The following is a 19,674-nucleotide window of genomic DNA, read 5'->3' as shown; positions in this document are numbered from 1 at the left end:
TCACAAATCCTTTTCAAGAATAGATTATATTTTCATTTCAAATCAATTAGTTCAACAGGTAACGCAAGCCTCCATAGATCCAATCATTTTATCTAATCATGGGAGTGGGGTGGGGGTGGATTGCAGACTGAAGTTTCAAACTTTCTTGAAGAATTTCAGTTAAAAATGAATGAGTTTTTCCAAATTAATGCTTCAGAAGATATGCTCCATGGAAACCTTATGGGATGCTTTTAATGCAACCAAATATAGTAAAGGTACAATCGTATTCCGTGAAGAACAATATTTTATGAATATACGTTGTAGATAGTTAAAGCAGGGGTTCATTCACACCAAAAATAACAGAAACAGGACAGTTGACAAAATAATAAATAAATAAATAAACGGAGAAAAATAAACCTCAATTGTGGGTCGCCGGGACTACACAAGTACCCTAAGCTCACCACCTCATCACGGGTTTATAAAAAAACTCAGTACAATTATAAATTCCTTTCATACTTCAGTATCTCTTTAGAAGAATAGTTTTCAAAAACATTCTCAAAGAATTTGAATTTCAACGTCCTAAAATTTTCTATAATGAAGTGAAATAGCCCCAAACTAACTATGTTTGTGGCAATCAGCTACAGCTGTGAATAACCTCTCAACAGGATCTAGTAGCGTGGTTATAAAACCTGCATAGTAACGTGTATAAGAGAGTCAAACACTCATCTGAAGAAACATCTTCGTCCCGATAGAAAAGATCTTCTATTTCGCCTGCAAGCAGGCTACTTCAGGGGATTCGAATCCCCTGAAGTAGCCTGCTTGCAGGCGAAATAGAAGATCTTTTCTATCGGGATGAAGATGTTTCTTCAGATGAGTGTTTGACTCTCTTATACACGTTACTATGCAGGTTTTATAACCACGCTACTAGATCCTGTTGAGAGGTTATTCACAGCTGTAGCTGATTGCCACAAACATAGTTAGTTTGGGGCTATTTCACTTCATTATAGAAAATTTTAGGACGTTGAAATTCAAATTCTTTGAGAATGTTTTTGAAAACTATTCTTCTAAAGAGATACTGAAGTATGAAAGGAATTTATAATTGTACGGAGTTTTTTTATAAACCCGTGATGAGGTGGTGAGCTTAGGGTACTTGTGTAGTCCCGGCGACCCACAATTGAGGTTTATTTTTCTCCGTTTATTTATTTATTTATTATTTTGTCAACTGTCCTGTTTCTGTTATTTTTGGTGTGAATGAACCCCTGCTTTAACTATCTACAACGTATATTCATAAAATATTATGCTTTTAATGCAACCATGAGAGGACAAATTATTTCATATTCAGCATTTGTTAGGAAACAGATTAAAAGACAATTTTCTAATTTGGAACAAGAAATTAAGGTTTTGGAGTCAAGATTGGTTGATAAATGGGAACAATCTACTTTACAGGCTCTTTTAAAAGCAAAATGTAAATATAATGATATTTCTTCACAATTGGTAAGGAAAGATTTGTTTTCTCAGCAGACTGTTTTATGGAAATTCAAATAAGGCAGGAAGATTATTGGCAAATTATCTCAAAGCAAAGAAAAGAAAGACAAAAATTATTGCAATTAAAGATGAAAAAGGTGATACTTATTCTCAGGTTGGACCTATTTTAGATCAATTCCTAAACTTTTACAAAGCTCTATATTCTTCCGAGCCTTATTTAGACAAGGAAAAAGATGGTTTAGAATTTTTAAAATTAATTAAGGGACCAAAAATTCCTTAACATATAAAAGGAAGTCTAGAAGAGCCTATATCACTACAAGAATTGCAAACAGCGCTGAAGTCCCTTAGAGTTGGATCCACTCTAGGTGGTGATGGTTTCACGGTAGAGTTTTATAAATCATTTCAAAATACCCTATTACCATATCTGTTAAATTTGTATCGGGCTCAACTTAATAAAGGTTGCATTATAGGTACTATGGCAGAATCTTTAACTATAGTTTTGCTGAAGCCAAATAAAGATCCCACATTGGTTTCAAATTAAAGGCCTATTTCTTTAATCAATATAGATGGAAAACTTTTAGCTAAGACATTGGCTTTACGCTTGGCTAAGGCTCTCCCTTTTATGATTGGTATGCACCAATCAGGGTTTGTTGCTCAGAGACATTCTTCTAACACCAGGTTGGCTTTTCATATGTTGAATTTAACAAAAGCCATGAAAGATCCGGCCTTTTCTGTATCCTTGGATACAGAGAAGGCCTTTAATCAGGTGGAATGGGCCTTCATGTATCAAGCAATGGATTGGTTTGGTATAGGTTCAGGATTTATACAAATGATCCAAACTTTGTATAGTTCCCCTGTGCTAGATTGTACATTAATAATAATTTATCTGAGCTATTCAGTTTGCAGAGAGGGGGCTAGACAGGGTTGTCCCTCGTCTCCTTTGCTATTTGACATTGTATTAGAACCCTTATTATTAGCTAGTCAACAGGTGAAATAGATACAGGGTATTCCTTATTCTAATCAGGAATATAAGGTCTCTGCTTATGCAGATGATATACTGCTTCATTTGAGGTATCCAGAAGTAACCATTCCATGCTTGCTTGAATTGATAGAGAAATTTGGGAAAGTTTCAGGCTATAAGATAAACTGGAGTAAATCGGAAGTTCTTCCACTTAATGTGCATTGTACTAAAGGTCTATTTGATTCATACCCCTTTTTCTGGAAAGATGATGGAATAAAATATTTAGGTATTTGGATTAACACAGTGGAAGAAACAATGAAAGTAAATGAAAAATTTTTATTACAGAAGGTAACAGAAATGTGTGAGCAGAGTAATGGAGTAATGGAACCCATTACATGTGTCTTGGTGGGGAGAGTCCAAACTATTAAAATGATGATTTTGCCTGTGGTTTGTTATCAAATGGGTATGTTGCCAGTTTTTTTCAGGGGTCCTTTTATAAAAAATTAAATAGTATTCTTACGAAATTTATTTGGCTGGGTAAAATTCCTAGAATTGCTTTAGTATCTTTACAAAAACCAATTAGAGGGTAGGGTAAATTTTCCCAATTTTTATAGGTATCATCAATCCTATATTATGCGTCAGGGTATGTATTGGGTCCTCCCAGAGCTCATGGAAAAGTTCCCAGATTGGTTGACGTTGGAATGGCAACTCATGTTTCCTCTGCGATTATGCCACGTTCTTAGTATCAAAATGCCTAGGTTATATAAAGAAAACAGAATATTAGTGGATACATGGAAAACTTTAAGATATGCGAGTAATTTAATACCTATTCCAATACACAAATCAACGAATCAGACAATATGGCTGAACTCCAAGATTCAAATTGGTGGATTTAAGGTCATTTGGAAGTATTGGATGATTACAGGTATACGTATTTTAGATGATGTTATTTCTAATGGAAAGCTGCTTGATTTTTCACAGTTGCAACATAAATTTGGCCTTAATAAATCACAAAGTTTTAGGTGGTTGCAATTGAAGCAGGCCATTCAGGTAGGGTTCCCTGAATGGAAAAATCTCAATAATTAGTATAGTCTGGAATTCTTGTGCTTTCAGGTGGACTTCCTGGGACACCAGGCCGCTCAGTGGTATACATTGATAGCTGGATTTATAAAAAAGAAACCAAAAACTGGTCTTAGGGATATTTGGAGCATTGAGATTAAGCATCAAATTACTGCGTCTCAATGGCCACAAATTTGGACTTGGAGGATGAGATGTATAGTGTCTGCATCTATGAGACAAACTTGTTTTTTTCTATTACATAGAGCTTTATGGACCCCAGTTCAGTTACAAAAGTTGGTTAGCTCTATGTCTAATAGATTTTGGCACTGTCATCTCGAAGCAGGGACTTTAGATCATTTATTATTCTATTGTCCATTCATTTTGGCTTTTTGGAAATCAATATGGGGGCCAAATAAATTGTTTATTAGAAAATCCGGTGGCATTATCGTATGATACTATATCATTTGGCATGTCAATGAGAGCTAAGAGTCAAATATCTTCAAACAAAAATAAGCTTATACTTATTATGACCAGGGTTGCCATACAACAGATTACAAGCAATTTGAAGAATTGGAATAGATTGAATTATAACTTCTGGTGGAATTCTTTGTGTCATATATATAAAATGGAAAGGGTAATAGCTACACAGCAAGGGTATTTAAAAAAATTTCAAGATGTTTGGGAGCCTTTAACAAATTACTGTAATGTGTAACAAATTATATTGAGTAAACATTTTCCCTTTAATTGTGTATATTCATGGATGGGGGAGGGGGGAGGGGGGATTTTTAATCTTTATATAATAATAAGGAATGTCTAGAATGATTCTATTATAGGCTTTTATGTGTTGTTAAAAATTGTTATGGAATGGGGAGGGGGAGATAAGTTTTAAAATGGATTATTGAAGGATATTAAGTGTTGTATTTAAGTTAAAATGTTATGATTTGTTGTCACACTTAAGATTTAAAAATGAATAAAGATTAATTAAAAAAAAAAAAAAAATCACTTGCTCTGTTTGTATTTCTCTCTGTTAAAGGCTGCAAAGGCAAGAAATACCATGATCATCTGCTTTCATTTCAAGCAGCTTTTCATGACATAGACTTTCATTCACTGTTACTTACTTCTCACTCTTATGAACACTTTAGGAAACAATTGAAGTCTTATCATTTCCTTAAGTACTTGTCCGAGTAGTTATCTAAGGCCCTTTTTTGTAGATTATGTAATTTTTGTAAACCGGATTGAACTTATAGTTATGCGGTATAGAAATACGATGTTATGTTGAGTCCAATTAAAGTTGATTGTGAGGAGTTGAGGGCCAATATCAGCGCCAATTAAGACTATTGCTCAATTAAGTTAGGTGGACTTTATAGAATCAAGGCCTACCATATATATACTCAAAAATAAACTGATCTGAATATAAACCGAAGTAACCTTCCCTCCCCTCAAAAGGAGGAAAAAATGTTGACTCAAATATAAACTGGGGGGGTTAATATTCAAGTGCAGTGCCTTGACTTGCCCTGTCCTTCTAGGCTCTGTACCTTGTTCCCCTTTCCTCGCTGACCTGCCAGGCTCTGTATCCAGCCCCCTCACTCATTCACTTCCCTGCCAGTTTCTGAACCCAGCCCCACTCCCTCCCTACCAGGTTCTGTACCCTGTCCCCCCTCCCGGTGACTTGCAGACCCCCACTGGGCCTACAGTGAGACTTGATGCTCCAATGGTGGCTGGGATAGGATGGATCTCTACTGCCTCCTGCCCAGCCAATTCTAAGAATTTTTACCTCCCTACCGCCTCCCCCACATACCTTTAGTATCCCTGGTGGACCAGCAGTGAATCACAGTAGGAGCGACCTTCCTTCACTCCTGCCTGTGCAGAGCCGCTATCTAATTGACTATCTAATGAGCTCTCACGGTAGCTAGTGGCTCTGTACAGGCAGAAGTGAAGGAAGGTCACTCCTGCCACGATTCCCTGCTGGACCACCAGGGATACTAAAGGTGCAGGAGGGAGGTAAAAATTCAGGAGGGAGAGATCCCTCCTATCCCAGCCACCACTGGACCACCAGGTTTCAAGGCAGGCCTAGCAGAGGCCTATAACAGGTTCAGGAGGTGTCCAGGTCAGCATTGACCTGAATATATACTAAGACCCCCATTTTTGGGCCATTTATTTGGCCCAAAAATCTTGGTTTATTTTCCAGTATATGCGGTAAGTGAATAGTGCCACTGAATATTTCCCCTGACCACCTCGGCACTATCCAGTTTTTCATCTCTTTTCCTCACCCCAGTCCCCCATTGCCATTTCTCTCTCCTACAACCTCTCATTTTCTAGTCTTTCAGTAACTCTCCCCTTTCTCACTTCCCCACATCCATCATCTCTCCCCTTCTCACTGTCATTCTCTCACTCCTCACCAACCCCGGAAACGTCGGAAAGAAGACTTCGTTTTGGCATTAGCAGTAGCAGCAGGCGGTAAGATAGCAGCGGACTGGGGGAAAGGAAAGAGGGAGCTTTTATTTTTTGCGCAGCAGGTAGGGACAGGAAGTGATTGCCTGTCCCGTTGTCCCTGAGCACAGCTTCCGGACGCTGTCCCTGAAAACAGGACATTTCGGCGTCCTGAAGCTGTGTGTGGGGACAATGGGACAGGAGGTCTGAAAACGGGATGGTCTCGTTCAAAACAGGACGTATGGTCACCTTAGGTAAAACAGAACAAGTGGGACTGGTATAGATCTCAACCCAGACACTTTATACAAACAGAATACTACACATCAGTCATATGCAAAACACAGACTCTCACTAAATATAGAACAAGGTTCACCAAATAGAATTTGAAATTTGAAGACTAAAATTGAACTAGAAACCCAAAGAAGTTAAATTTGGCATGTACTGCAACACTGAAGAAATAAAACCATAAATGCATTACAGTTTGTACTGAATATTGTCCAATGCATATTTCCTAAAGCTAACATATTCCAGTTAATAAATTCAAAATAAAATACTTGTTTCTACCCTTCACTGATTTTTACAAAGGTGCAGTACAGGTTTCTACCCCGGGCCACCAAGGTAAATGCTCAGACGCTCATAGAATTCTTATGAGCATTAGAGCATTTACCTTGCCAGCCCGTGGTAGAAACCTCTACCGCAGCTTGTAAAAGGAGCCCTTTGTTTTCTACACAGTTTCTTTTTCTATTATATTGGTCTGCTTCCCTGTCTATCTTCTTCTAATTCTGTTTCTAGTAACTGCTATCAGTTTGGCATTTCTCCTCTCTCCTCTTGTCCTATTCCACTCTCTCACTATATCTGTCTTGCACATATTTGCCTTTTCCTTTTAGCTATTTTCTTCCTTTTTTTGTTTTCTGTCTTTGTCCACTTAAATTTCATCCTACTCCTTTTTTACTTTTCACTTACCTATCAACTTTCTATCTCATTCTTTCATCCCCTAGCTCGTCTCCCTCCCTCCCCAGCCCCTAGTCCCATATATCTTTTATCTATTCCCCATTACCAAATTTCTACCTTCTTTACTCACTAGTTTCCTTTCTCTCATCTGTTTGATAAACTCTCAGAGCCTTTCCCACATAGTTTCACCATTTCTAGTATCTCCCTTCCCTATTTCTTGCTTCACTCTTAGAGCCCATCATCACTTCCCTCTCTCTCCTTCTCCTTCACCCACATCCTTAAAGCCTGACGTCTCCCTGTCCCATCTCTCTTCCCTTCTGCGTCCCAAATGGTCCAAAATCTTTCTCTCTTCCTTCTCATCCTCCCTTTTCCATAGTCCAGCATCTCTTGATCTTTCCCTCCCTCCCCTCCCTTTCAAATATCTCTTCCTCTGGCTTCCCTTCCTGCCTCCTGTTGGCCATTAACTCTCCCTCCCAGGGCTGGCTCATCTATTGGACCAGGTGAGGCTCGGACCCAGGGCGCTGGAGATACAGGGCACTGAATTCCCTAGTCTCTGAACTCAACCCCTGTGCTTAACCTGGTCCAAAGTTTTCTCCCCCTCCTTTCTTGGTCCAACATTTCTCCCCTTCTCACTCCAGCCCCTAGTCTGGCATTGCTCCCTCTCTTCTCTCCCTCCTTCCTCCTTCCCCTATACCTCTCAAAACATTATCTTGTTGTCTGGTAGCAACAGTATGCACAGCAGGAGGCTTTCGGCAAGCCCTCGGTCTTCCTTCTGAGGAAATTGCATCAGAGTAGGGTTGCCTTATGGCGCTAGAAAAAAGGAGGACAGATTGAGACATCCGGGCATTACTTCCATTGAAAACAATGGAAGTAAAACTCGGATGTCTCAATTTGTCCTCTTTTTTTCTGGAGCCATATGGTAACCCTACAACAGAGGGAGGCGGGAAGTGGCAGAGGGAAGAGACAGGGCTGGCCAAAAGCCTCCTGGATTATTACAGATTCCTACACAGACAGTTTATACTACCAGAATCCTTCACATCCATCACACATGCAGAACATGAACAGACCCTCACCCAGTGGCGGACCGACCACTGGAATAATAGGGCAGTGCTCGAGAGCCCACAACAATATGGGGCCTATTTTCCCAAATCTCTATCTAGTTTAATCACTTTGATAGGTGATTAAAGGCCCTTAAGCCTTACTGCCCAGGGGTCCCGATCACTGTCAGTCTCACCCCCACTTTCACTTCATACAAAATAGAGGACTACAAAAGCCAAGCAAACAAAAACTGAAATGGACACACCCTTCCTTCTCTAGTGCAATACTGATAAAAGAGAAACAGATAGACAGGCTACACAGGCAGATAGACAGATAGGCAGATAGACAGGCTAAAGAGCGACAAATCGTCGGGTCCGGACGGCATTCACCCAAGGTTGCTCAAGGAGCTAAGGAACTAAATAGCTGAGCCACTTAAACAAATATGCAACCTATCCTTAAAAACTGGAGAGATTCCGGAAGACTGGAAAATAGCAAATGTCACGCCCATCTTCAAGAAAGGCTCAAGGGGAGACCCAGGAAACTACAGGCCGGTGAGCTTGACCTCGGTCCCGGGAAAGATGATGGAAGCGCTGATTAAAGATTGCATCTGGGAACACATCGAAAACACTGGGCAGCTAAAGCCGAGCCAGCATAGCTTCTGCAAGGGCAGGTCATGCCTCACTAACTTATTATACTTCTTTGAGGGGTTAAACAGCCAGGTGGATAAAGGGGAATGTATAGACATCATTTACCTTGACTTCCAAAAAGCCTTCGAAAAGGTACCACATGAAAGACTGCTAAGGAAGCTATGGAACCACGGGGTGCAAGGGGAGGTCCACCGATGGATCAAAAATTGGCTGGCGGACAGGAAACAGAGGGTTGGAATAAAGGGCCATTACTCAGACTGGCAATGGGTCACGAACAGAGTTCCGCAGGGGTCGGTGCTGGGACCGCTCCTGTTCAATATATTTATTAACGACCTGGAAGCAGGAACAAAATGTGAGGTTATTAAATTTGCGGATGACACCAAATTATACAGCAGGGTTGAAAGCAAGGAGGACTGCAAAAATCTCCAAAAAGATCTGACAGCGCTGGAAGAGTGGGCCAAAAAGTGGCAAATGAGCTTCAACATAGGGAAATGCAAGGTCATGTAGGGAAACAGAACCCGATGTTCACTTACAAAATGGGGGGATCACCGCTAGGGGTGAGTAACCTTGAAAGAGACCTGGGAGTGATGGTAGACTCATCATTGAAGGCGTCGGCGCAGTGCGCCACAGCCTCAAGGAAGGCAAACAGAATGTTGGGCATCATTAAGAAGGGTATCATGACCAGGACGAAGGAGGTCATCCTGCCACTGTATCGTGCAATGGTGCGCCCGCACCTGGAGTACTGTGTCCAGTACTGGTCGCCGTACCTCAAGAAGGACATGGTGGTACTTGAGAGAGTCCAGAGAAGAGCAACTAAGCTAATAAAGGGTATGGAAGACCTCTCATACTGACAGACTGAAGAAGCTGGGGCTTTTCTCCCTGGAAAAGCGGAGACATGATAGAAACCTTCAAGATCATGAAGGGCATAGAAAGAGTAGACAGGGACAGATTTTTCAAATTACGGGGAACCACAAGTACAAGGGGGCACTCAGAGAAATTGAAAGGGGAAAGGTTTAGAACAAACGCCAGGAAGTTATTTTTCACTCAGAGGGTGGTGGATACATGGAACGCGCTACCGGAGGATGTGATAAGCAGGAGCACGCTACAGGGCTTCAAAGAGGGTCTGGACAGGTACCTGGAGGACAAAGGGATTGAGGGGTACAGATAGGAGTAGAGGTAGGTAATAGGGATAGGATTAGAGGTGGTTACAAAATTAGTCAGGGACACTGTTCAGGCAATTAGGCCTGATGGGCCGCCGCGAGAGCGGACTGTTGGGCAGGATGGACCTCTGGTCTGCCTCAGCGGAGGCAACTTCTTATGTTCTTAGAAATGCATTTTCTCCTATACTCTGCAAAGCATAAAAATAAAAAATGTCCATCTCACAAAGCAGACACATCCCAATAATTAAAAAGTATTAAACAACATTTTTCTTTTCTTCCTTTGTTGTCTGGGTATTTTATTTTTCAAATTGCATTAATTTATCTGTCAGTCAAATAAATTATTTTCAAGATTAGCCTTTCCATTTTTTTATGTTTCTTCTTCCCTTCTCTTCTCTCTCTCCTCCATCTGTATCACAGAGCCAGCATCTGTCCCTCTGTCTTCTCCCTGCAGTCCAGCATCTCTCTCTTTGTCCCTCTGGCTATCTCTAGTTTCCTTCTACCGCCCCAGCATTTCTCTCTCTCTCTCCTTCCCTAGCTCCAGCATCTAGCCCCCTTATGCATCATCCAATATCTCTGTTCTCTCCTCATCACTCCTTGCCACTCCCTAGCTAGCACCTTTTCTCCTGGCTTCCCTAGTAGTTAGGAATTTCCGTTTCCCTTCTCCCCACTGGGGGATAAGGCATCTTCCTCCCTCGCCCCTGCTGTATGGTATCTCTCGAGTCTATTTCTATTCCCCCAGTCCTCCAACCTTCCATCCACTGGTGGCACTGCCAACAATTAAGTCAGAGCACTGCTGCCTCCCTCCAGAGGCTCTCTCTTTCTTGCGCATCCCATCTACAGTATGTGGGAATAAGAAGTTACATCAGAAAAGGCAGGGCGCTCATTACTGCAAGTAATCTTATCCATCCCCGTCCATACCTATAACTTTTAGAAGTACATAAGAACATAAGAATTGCCGCTGCTGGGTCAGACCAGTGATCCATCGTGCCCAGAATTCGCTCACATGGCGGCCCTCTGGTCAAAGACCAGCGTCCTGAGACTAACCCTACCTGAGTGCGTTCCGGTTCAGCAGGAACTTGTCTTTGTCTTGAATCCCTGGAGGGTGTTTTCCCTTACGACAGACTCCGGAAGAGCGTTCCAGTTTTCTACCACTCTCTGGGTGAAGAACTTCCGTACGTTCGTATGGAATCTATCGCCTTTCAATTTTAGAGAGTGCCCTCTCGTTCTCCCTACCTTGGAGAGGGTGAACAACCTGTCCTTATCTACTAAGTCTATCTCTTTCAGTACCTTGAATGTTTCAATCATGCCCCTCTCAATCTCCTCTGTTCAAGGGAGAAAAGGCCCAATTTCTCTAATCTTTCACTGTATGGCAACTCCTCCAGTCCCTTAACCATCTTAGTCGCTCATCTCTGGACCCTTTCGAGTAGTACCGTGTCCTTCTTCATGTACGGCGACCAGTGCTGGATGCAGTACTCCAGGAGAGGGCGCACCATGGCCCAGTACAGCGGCATGATAACCTTCTCCGATCTGTTCGTGATCTCCTTCTTTATCATTCCTAGCATTCTATTCCCCGCCGCCACATATTGCGCAGATGGCTTCATCAACTTGTCGGTCATAACTCCCAAGTCTCTTTCCTGGGAGGTCTCTCCAAGTATCGCCCCGGACATCCTGTACTCATGCATGAGATTTATGTTACCTACATGCATCACTTTACACTTATCCACGATGAACCTCAACTTTTTTTTTTTTTTTCATTTACACTGGGTTTTACTAAATGGCAGCGAGTTCAATGATCCGACACTCATAGAATTCCTATGAGCGTTGGAGCATTTAACTCTCCGGCTCACGATACTGCCATTTAGTAAAAGGAGCCCTTAGTTTTTGGGTTTTAATGGAAATACAAGCACAAACATCCACCAAGAAAAGTGGCAGAAAGATGTAGAACTTGTCTTATAGCCCTTAAATTATTATCAACAGTGAGGGTAATGACTTAACACAGAGCTATACCATTACTGGTCATTATATTCTGTTTGTAGTTATTCTAGTTCAGGGGTAGGCAATTCTGGTCTTCGAAAGCCACAGGCATCAGGATATCCACAATGAATATACAGTAAAACTTTGGTTTGCGAGCATAATTTCTTCCGGAAGCATGCTCATAATCCAAAGCACTTGTATATCAAAGCGAATTTCCCCATTGGAAATAATGGAAACTCAGATGATTCATTTCACAATCCAAAAACTAAATATAACAAACTGTATGCTGTGAGTGCTTGAGCTATGGGTAAATTGGGTATGACACTTCTATTACATTCAACCGCGCTGAGCATATATGTGTGTATGTCGTGCTTGCTTGAACTGTGGGTAAACTGGGTGTGACATTTTTATTACGTTTAGCCGCGCTCAGCATAAGATGTGCGCGCTTCAACTGTGGGTTCTGATGACGTGACGTATGATATGTGCTCGTACTACAAGACAACGCTCGTTTATCGAGTTAAAATTTAATAAAATGTTTTGCTCGTCTTGCAAAACATTCGCAAACGACATTACTTGCTATCCAAGGTTTGACTGTATATGAGATGAATTTGCATTCACTGCCTCCTTGAGATGCAAATCTATCTCATGCATATTTTTTGTAGATATCCTGAAAACCTGACCTGCCTGTGGCTCTCAAGGACCAGAATTGCCTACCCCTGTCTAGTTGATAGGTTTTTCCCCCTTTGACTCCTTCTGGCAGGGTAGTTATTCCAGAGAATACTTGTTATTCTGTATAATTATTGTTAAATTTGTATAATACAATTTTTCTTTAAATATCAATGAAAATGATTTCAACAGCTCTAAAGTGAAATCTAATTTTTTTTAAATTCACAATATCTTTGCAAAATAACAACCTAAAATCTGGAGGTTTTGCACTAGCCTTACAGGGTTTTTCATGTTAAAATTTCTTCTACAAATTTATGTTCATTTGAAGGATTCTGTTCTGCAGGCCTTGTATTTAGTGCAGTGTGGTGTTCTCACAAACAGGCTAAGATCTTCTTATACTAAGATGGGCTAATCGATTTAGCGCACGTTAAACGCTAACGCGTGCATTTTAGTTTATGGATTAGCGCACCTTAGTAAAAGAGGGGTAAATTTTGCAGGGCTGAGGATGGGAATTTTAAATAGTTAAATTTAGTGACAGTGCACTGAAGTAAGCTTATTTGAAATAGCTTGAATTTGAAATTCACTTTCAGTCACTACTCACCAAGTTTTGTCTAGGAAATCCTACCATCAACAAGCTGAAACTACTGAAAACTGCTGCAGGACAAAATGACATTAAATTGAGGCATTGCACTGCTTTAACACATGTATTCACTTGGTTGCAAACACAAATCCAAAAGGTCACCCAAAAAGCATTCTTCACAATGCGAAATTTAAGAAAAATCAGGAAATTCTTTAACAAAGACCAATTCAGGATCATTGTCCAATCCCTTGTGCTAAGTATTGTCGACTATTGCAACAGCCTCTACTTACCTTGCCCGACCAACACAATAAAAAAACTACAGACCATCCAGAACACAGCCCTCAGACTCATATACTCACTCAGCAAATACGACCACATTACCAATGCATACCTAGAATCTCACTGGCTACCAATAAAAGCAAGAACACAATTCAAACTCTACTGTCTCATTTTCAAAGTAACCCATGGCTGGCACGGCACCCAGTTACCTAAATAACCGTTTTCATCACTACCACCCACCAAGAAGAAGGAGAACACAGAACCTTTTCACCTATCCACCACTCAACGGTACTTGTCGTAAGAAACTCTACGACAACCTCCTGGGGACACAGGCAGCTAAAATAGACTCTGACATCTCAAAATTACTGACCAAAACAACAGACATAAAAGAGTTCCGCAAAGAAATAAAAATACTACTGTTCAAAAAATATCTCCCATCAGTCTAACCACCACCCAATGAGTTCCCAACCAACGACTTCAGAAACACCCATCTATACTATCTCTTTGTCTGTGACCTAAAATGTACTGTAACTCTTCTACATTACACCCGATTTAAACGATCGAGTTGCCATGTATTACCTCTGCAAAATGCATTATCTTCTGTTATATGTAATAACTTCTGTGATAAGTATTATCTTCTGTGAACTTGAAGTATCATAACTCTTTACTGTTACTGTAATATACTCCTATCCTGAAATGTAATTCTACTGGAACTGCCCAGATATCTTCTATAATGTAATCCGCCTAGAACCGCAAGGCACAGGCGGAATAGAAATCCCTAATGTAATGTAATGTAATGTAATGCTTTCACTCAGCTAAAAGACCTGCAAAATCCAATGCAGCAAATTACTTTCAATTGAATAAACCTGTTAAAGTAGAGCAATGCGCTGCACCAGACCAGATCTAATCCTTACTCTCTCCAGCCAAGGTTGCTGCAGGCTCTTCCTGTGCAGTTCTTCCAATGTAGAGGGCAGCTGCAAGCAGAGAGAACAGACAGCTCCGCAGCCCATCCAGGCACCATTCCAGACCTTAGGGAGGTACTATGTGGACTTTGAGGCCAGGGAGAGCATGAAGCAGAGACTCACTGCAGCAGAGTAGGCCAGGACAGTGGCAGAAAAGTTTATAAGGCAGGTAGAAGAAGAGAGAAGGGGGGGGGGGGGGTGAGGCAGTCATTAAAATATTTCCCATATAGGGCTGCATGAAATCAACATTCAACAAATGCCTCTCCCCACTTCCTCTGCAGTCTGCAAACTCAAACAGATTATGATATCTAAAAATTCAAAATCTGTTTGACTGAGTAAGTACTCCAAAGTCTGACTCCAAGCAGCACTATGTTTTATGCACGTGGAGCAGTCTAAAAGATTCAATGTCACTGTGTTGGGAGGTTGCCACATCACATGCCCACGCCTGTAGATCAGGTGACCTGCTACTGGGCTGGCCCATACATATATCAGACAGCGAGTGCTGACTGCGACAAAAGGCTCGATAAGTAGGCTGGCCTGGCACTATGTACCGGTACATTTCTGCAGGAATCCTGCAAGAACTGCGTCCATCCCTATGGAATGCCCACATATCTGTAGGGGACTTTTGTAGGAGAACCGTGGACTTAGAGGATTTGCGGGATTCCCACAGACCCTGTTCCAATGCAGCTCTCTACTCTGAATGCCTTTTGTGCTTACTGTGCTGTCTTCTTTGAACACTCCCTTGTCAGGTATGTGTGAGGTGTATGATAGTGACTAGGGCTGTGGGCTCTATACACAGAAAAAGGTCTGATTCCCACTACAGCTCATTATGATTGCTGTTTCTTTTCCTGCCATAGCTGCTACACTGTGCTAGGTAGCTGTGACTTGCTGGGCACTTTGAATTTGCTCACAGAAGTGTGCTGTCTCATAATCCCCCCCTTCTTTTCCATGTCATCTCATTGGTTTGAGATTGACTTCAACACATTGTTGTGGATATAGGCACACTGTACTTACTGAGGGTTACTGCATACTTGTGGCATAGCCATGAGTGGGCCAAGGCCCACCCAGTAGCAGCCTGTGGCAGCTGAGGGCAACCAGACTGAGGGCTTGCTAAGGGGTGTGCAATCACTGCATGACCTGGCATTAGGTGGGCATGGAGATTGTGGATGGCTTGGGGCCCTTTCTTGATGACATCAGCATTTTGGCAGGGAGATGGTGCTGTTCAGTTAGGCATGGCAGGTGGGACTTAGGTTTGCAGGGTCAGCATTTATGAACCTTGGGCACCATTCATATATCTACAGGCATGGAGTAGTAGCCCTGAGCTTAGGTGGAGGTGTCTCAGAGATCTGCAGCATTTCAGCCTTGCATGCTGTTGAAGGTGGGGAGCATATGGACATGTTCTTGCCTTTTGGGCATATGTGTGGCCTAAGGGGACAGGGGAAGGGGCCTGATGGCCTTCCCACCAACTCACTCCATTTGACTGGCAAAGTATGGTGTTTGTTCATGGCTGATGCATAACACTTACCTTTCCAGGGATATGAAATGGTACAAAAAGTGTCAAGACAAGTATAGAATAACTTGTAAGTTTCTTGGGTCTACATCATTCTCTTCTTAGTTGGGCTGTGATCTTTTCAGCAGTCCCTTATATATAGGACAAATTTGAACATTACAGATGTCTTTTTTCCTCTATATATTATCAGGTAGATTTTTGGGACATTTTGCCATAGCCATTTTTTTTTTCACTTAGATGTCATATTGAAAATGCCCTTCCACATTACTTGCTAAATATTTAACTGCTTTAAAAAAATGTATGCTTATTTATTTCAATTTGATGTATTTCCCCATCTATCAATCTCAGAGTCTTAGGTGTGTCAATGTAAAATAAGTATAACTTTTTTAAACATTAGGATAGTGTGGGTATTGGTATTCAATAAACTGTTATTTAGCTGCTATAATTGGGTGCAATTTTTGGAGGGTTATGCCATAGGTTTTCAACCCTTTCCTTAGGGCATACCAGCCAGTTGGGGTTTTTAGGTTATCTCCATTGAATCCAAGAGGGATGTCTTGAAACCCCATCTGGTTGATTGTGCCCCGAGGACTGGTTTAAGGCCTCTGGTTTGTACACTACAATAGTGTCACCTTTACAATAAAGTTTCAGTCAGGCATGAATATTTCTTTTTTTTTTTTTAATATATGTTTATTAAAGGAGCATTGCACAGAACAGATGTACAACAGCCAAGCATTAATCAACAAAAGGCAATAACCAACAATAACAATAAACAGTACAACTGGGCAGATGAGCTAACAGAAGCATCTCCCATGCAAAGTCCAATTTCTAATACAGAACCCCCCTCCCCCCGCACCCTCCCCCCAACACCCCCTCCCTCTGCGTCCCAGGACTCTGACCCGCTCTAGAAAGAACTCCAACAATCCAAATAAGCCACCGACTTCCAACTAGTGGCACCCTTTTTGCGTTGTCTCAAGTCACCATTTGGGACATACTGGCCGACCACTGTTGGACCGTAGGGTGCACCTCACCCACCCAATGTTGAAGGATAAGTTTTTTAGTAAGCTCCAGAGCTACCAATACAAAGCGCCGATAAGGCTCCTTAAGGCCAGCCTCTACCATGGGACCCGTGACACCCAGCAGCATAGTCCGATAAGACCACTCCAAGGTATGTCCCAAAACACCCTCCACCACCCAGAGCACTTGCACCCACAAAGGTCCCACAAAAGAGCATTCTAAGAACTGATGCACCAGTATACACTGGAGAGCCGGGCAGCGAGGACAGAAAGCATCCGGCCACAGATCCATGTTATATCCCTTACAGATATTAAGATGGACCTCATGCAGGCCCACATTAGGGGAGGCCCCAGCACATTCCACAAAGCACAGGGCCAACTCAGCAGCAGTAACTGCCTCTCCCAACTCAGAACCCCAATCCTCAGCCATCAAGTCCAAAACCCGTGTAGGCTTCCAGGACTTCCCTATCTTGTACCAACCCGAGATCATGTTAAACTCAAGAGAGACGGAAAGAAAGACCTGATCCAATGGGGAAAAGGTGGGCATAGACCTACCTGGCGTACGGAGCGATGACCAGTAGCTACGAAGCTGGAGATAGGCCAATACCACCCCCCCACTCCACTTCCAATGGTCCCGGCAAGACTGAAAACTGGTAATCAACCCTGAGCCCAACTCAGCAACCTGACCCACAAACTGACAGCCGGACCAACGAGCTCTCAGAAAGAAGGCGTGTGAGCCAGTGGGGAATTTAGGGTTGTTCACAAACTCCAGAAAGGGTGAGGGGCCTGTCGTGCCCCCCCCCCCCCCACCGACCACCACCAGCACCACGCACTGCACAGGGGTTGAAGCATAGAGACACAAGCCCCTGCGCATTCCACAAAACTTTAAAAACAGACACCGGAGCAATCAGTAATTGCCAAAACCCTGTCGGAGCAAACTTAGACGCGCCAGAGTATACCTCATGCACCCATCGTAGCAAAGCAGCCACATTATAGAGACGCAGGTCGGGAAGATTTACTCCACCCTGAGCACTCTCTCTAACCAACTTATGATACCAACTTCTCGCTCGCCGGGAGCGCCAGATGAAAGAGGAGATAATACTCTTATATACCTGCACATCCGCTTGTTTAACCCAAAGGGGGCGTCATTTGCAGGGGATAGAGCAATTTGGGTAGGTGGACTATCTTATTAAGAGCAATATGACCAAGAAATGAAATCAGGTAGTCCATCCACCGCTGGCATAAAGCTCTAATAGAGTCTAATTTGTCCAGCATGTTTTTCTGATATACCACCCGGGGATCCGCATGCAAATAGACACCTAAATACTTAAGCGTACCCCGAGACCACTGCAACGAAAAGGCAGGATCGTTCCGCAAGGCACACCGCGGGGTGACCACCAGTGCTTCAGATTTATCAAAATTAATCCGCAAACCTGAAAATGCGCCAAATTGGCGGATAAGCTCCACCAACAAAGGGACTCCTTTCGTTAGCAAACAAATTAATTTTAAACTCTTGAAGCCACACTAAAACAGGGGAAACAAATCCACAAAAATCAAACAAGCAAGAGCAGAAGTGGAAATGTCCAATCAGAATGGTGCACAAAAAGTGTCTTTCAACTCATCTGATAAATCCAAATGTCTTTATTCATCCAGAATAACTCATTCATCCAAAGTAACTCAATGACTCGACATGATCATGTTTCGGCCACCCGGCCTGCATCAGGAGTCTTAGGAGTCTTTGGGTATCAATTGGATAAATATGCTCTAAAACACAACGATCAAACCGTTGCTCCGAATCTTGTGACGCTACAAACCAACATGACCTTGCAAGGTCGTGTTGGTTTGTAGCGTCACAAGATTCGGAGCAACGGTTTGATCGTTGTGTTTTAGAGCATATTTATCCAATTGATACCCAAAGACTCCTAAGACTCCTGATGCAGGCCGGGTGGCCGAAACATGATCATGTCGAGTCATTGAGTTACTTTGGATGAATGAGTTATTTCGGATGAATAAAGACATTTGGATTTATCAGATGAGTTGAAAGACACTTTTTGTGCACCATTCTGATTGGACATTTCCACTTACACTCTTGAAGCCCCCATCTGTATACCACGCAAGGCCTGCTGCTGATGAATTTTTGTGGCCAAAGGCTCCAGGGCCAGAACAAATAACATAGGAGAAAGCGGGCAGCCCTGCCATGCACCCCTAGCTAGGGAAAAGGAAGAGGTAAGTGCACCATTTACCAAAATCTGCGCAGTAGGTTGCTTGTATAGAGAGCGGATCCCAGCCAGGAAACCGCCCATAATGCTTAACTGAGGCAGGACCCAAAAGACGTAATCCCATAAGACTCTGTCCAACGCTTTTTCAGTATCCAAACTAACAATAAGGGCATTCTCCTGGCCAGGATGCCCCCCCCCCCCCATCAATGCAGGGCTCTGTAACACCGAGAGCGCACGCATGACATTCGCAGAGGAATATTGGCCCGGTACAAAGCCTGCCTGGTCTGAATGTACCAATAAAGGCAGAACCTGACCTAAACGCGCAACCAGAATGGCTGCAAACAACTTAATATCTTGGTTTAACAAGGAAATGGGCAGATAGGACCCCAGCTGATCTTCCACTCTGCCAGGCTTTGGGAGAATAACAATATGTGCATGAGTGAGCTTATGCGGGGGCAAGCTCCCCCCCCACACACACACACACAAAGCCCACACAAAGCCTGAAAGGGACCCACCACTTGAGTCCCCAGTATTCAGGGCCCAACCCATCAGGCTTGGGCGCTTTGGCTAATTTCAGCGCAGGGATAGCCCTCTGAATTTCCACCTCTTGCACCAGCGCATTTAACATATCCCGCTGCTCCTGAGTCAAACTGGGGGGATGATAGTCCCAGTAAAAGGTATCCCGTTGCCCGGTATCACAGTCCCCCCGACAATACAAAGTCTGGTAAAAAGTTACAAAACTCTGCTGAATAGCCGGCAGT

Source organism: Geotrypetes seraphini, chromosome 4 (assembly GCF_902459505.1).
Source record: "Geotrypetes seraphini chromosome 4, aGeoSer1.1, whole genome shotgun sequence".
Taxonomy (NCBI): Eukaryota; Metazoa; Chordata; class Amphibia; order Gymnophiona; family Dermophiidae; genus Geotrypetes; species Geotrypetes seraphini.
The sequence above is the reverse complement of the archived record's forward strand: the minus strand, read 5'-3'. Positions refer to the sequence as shown.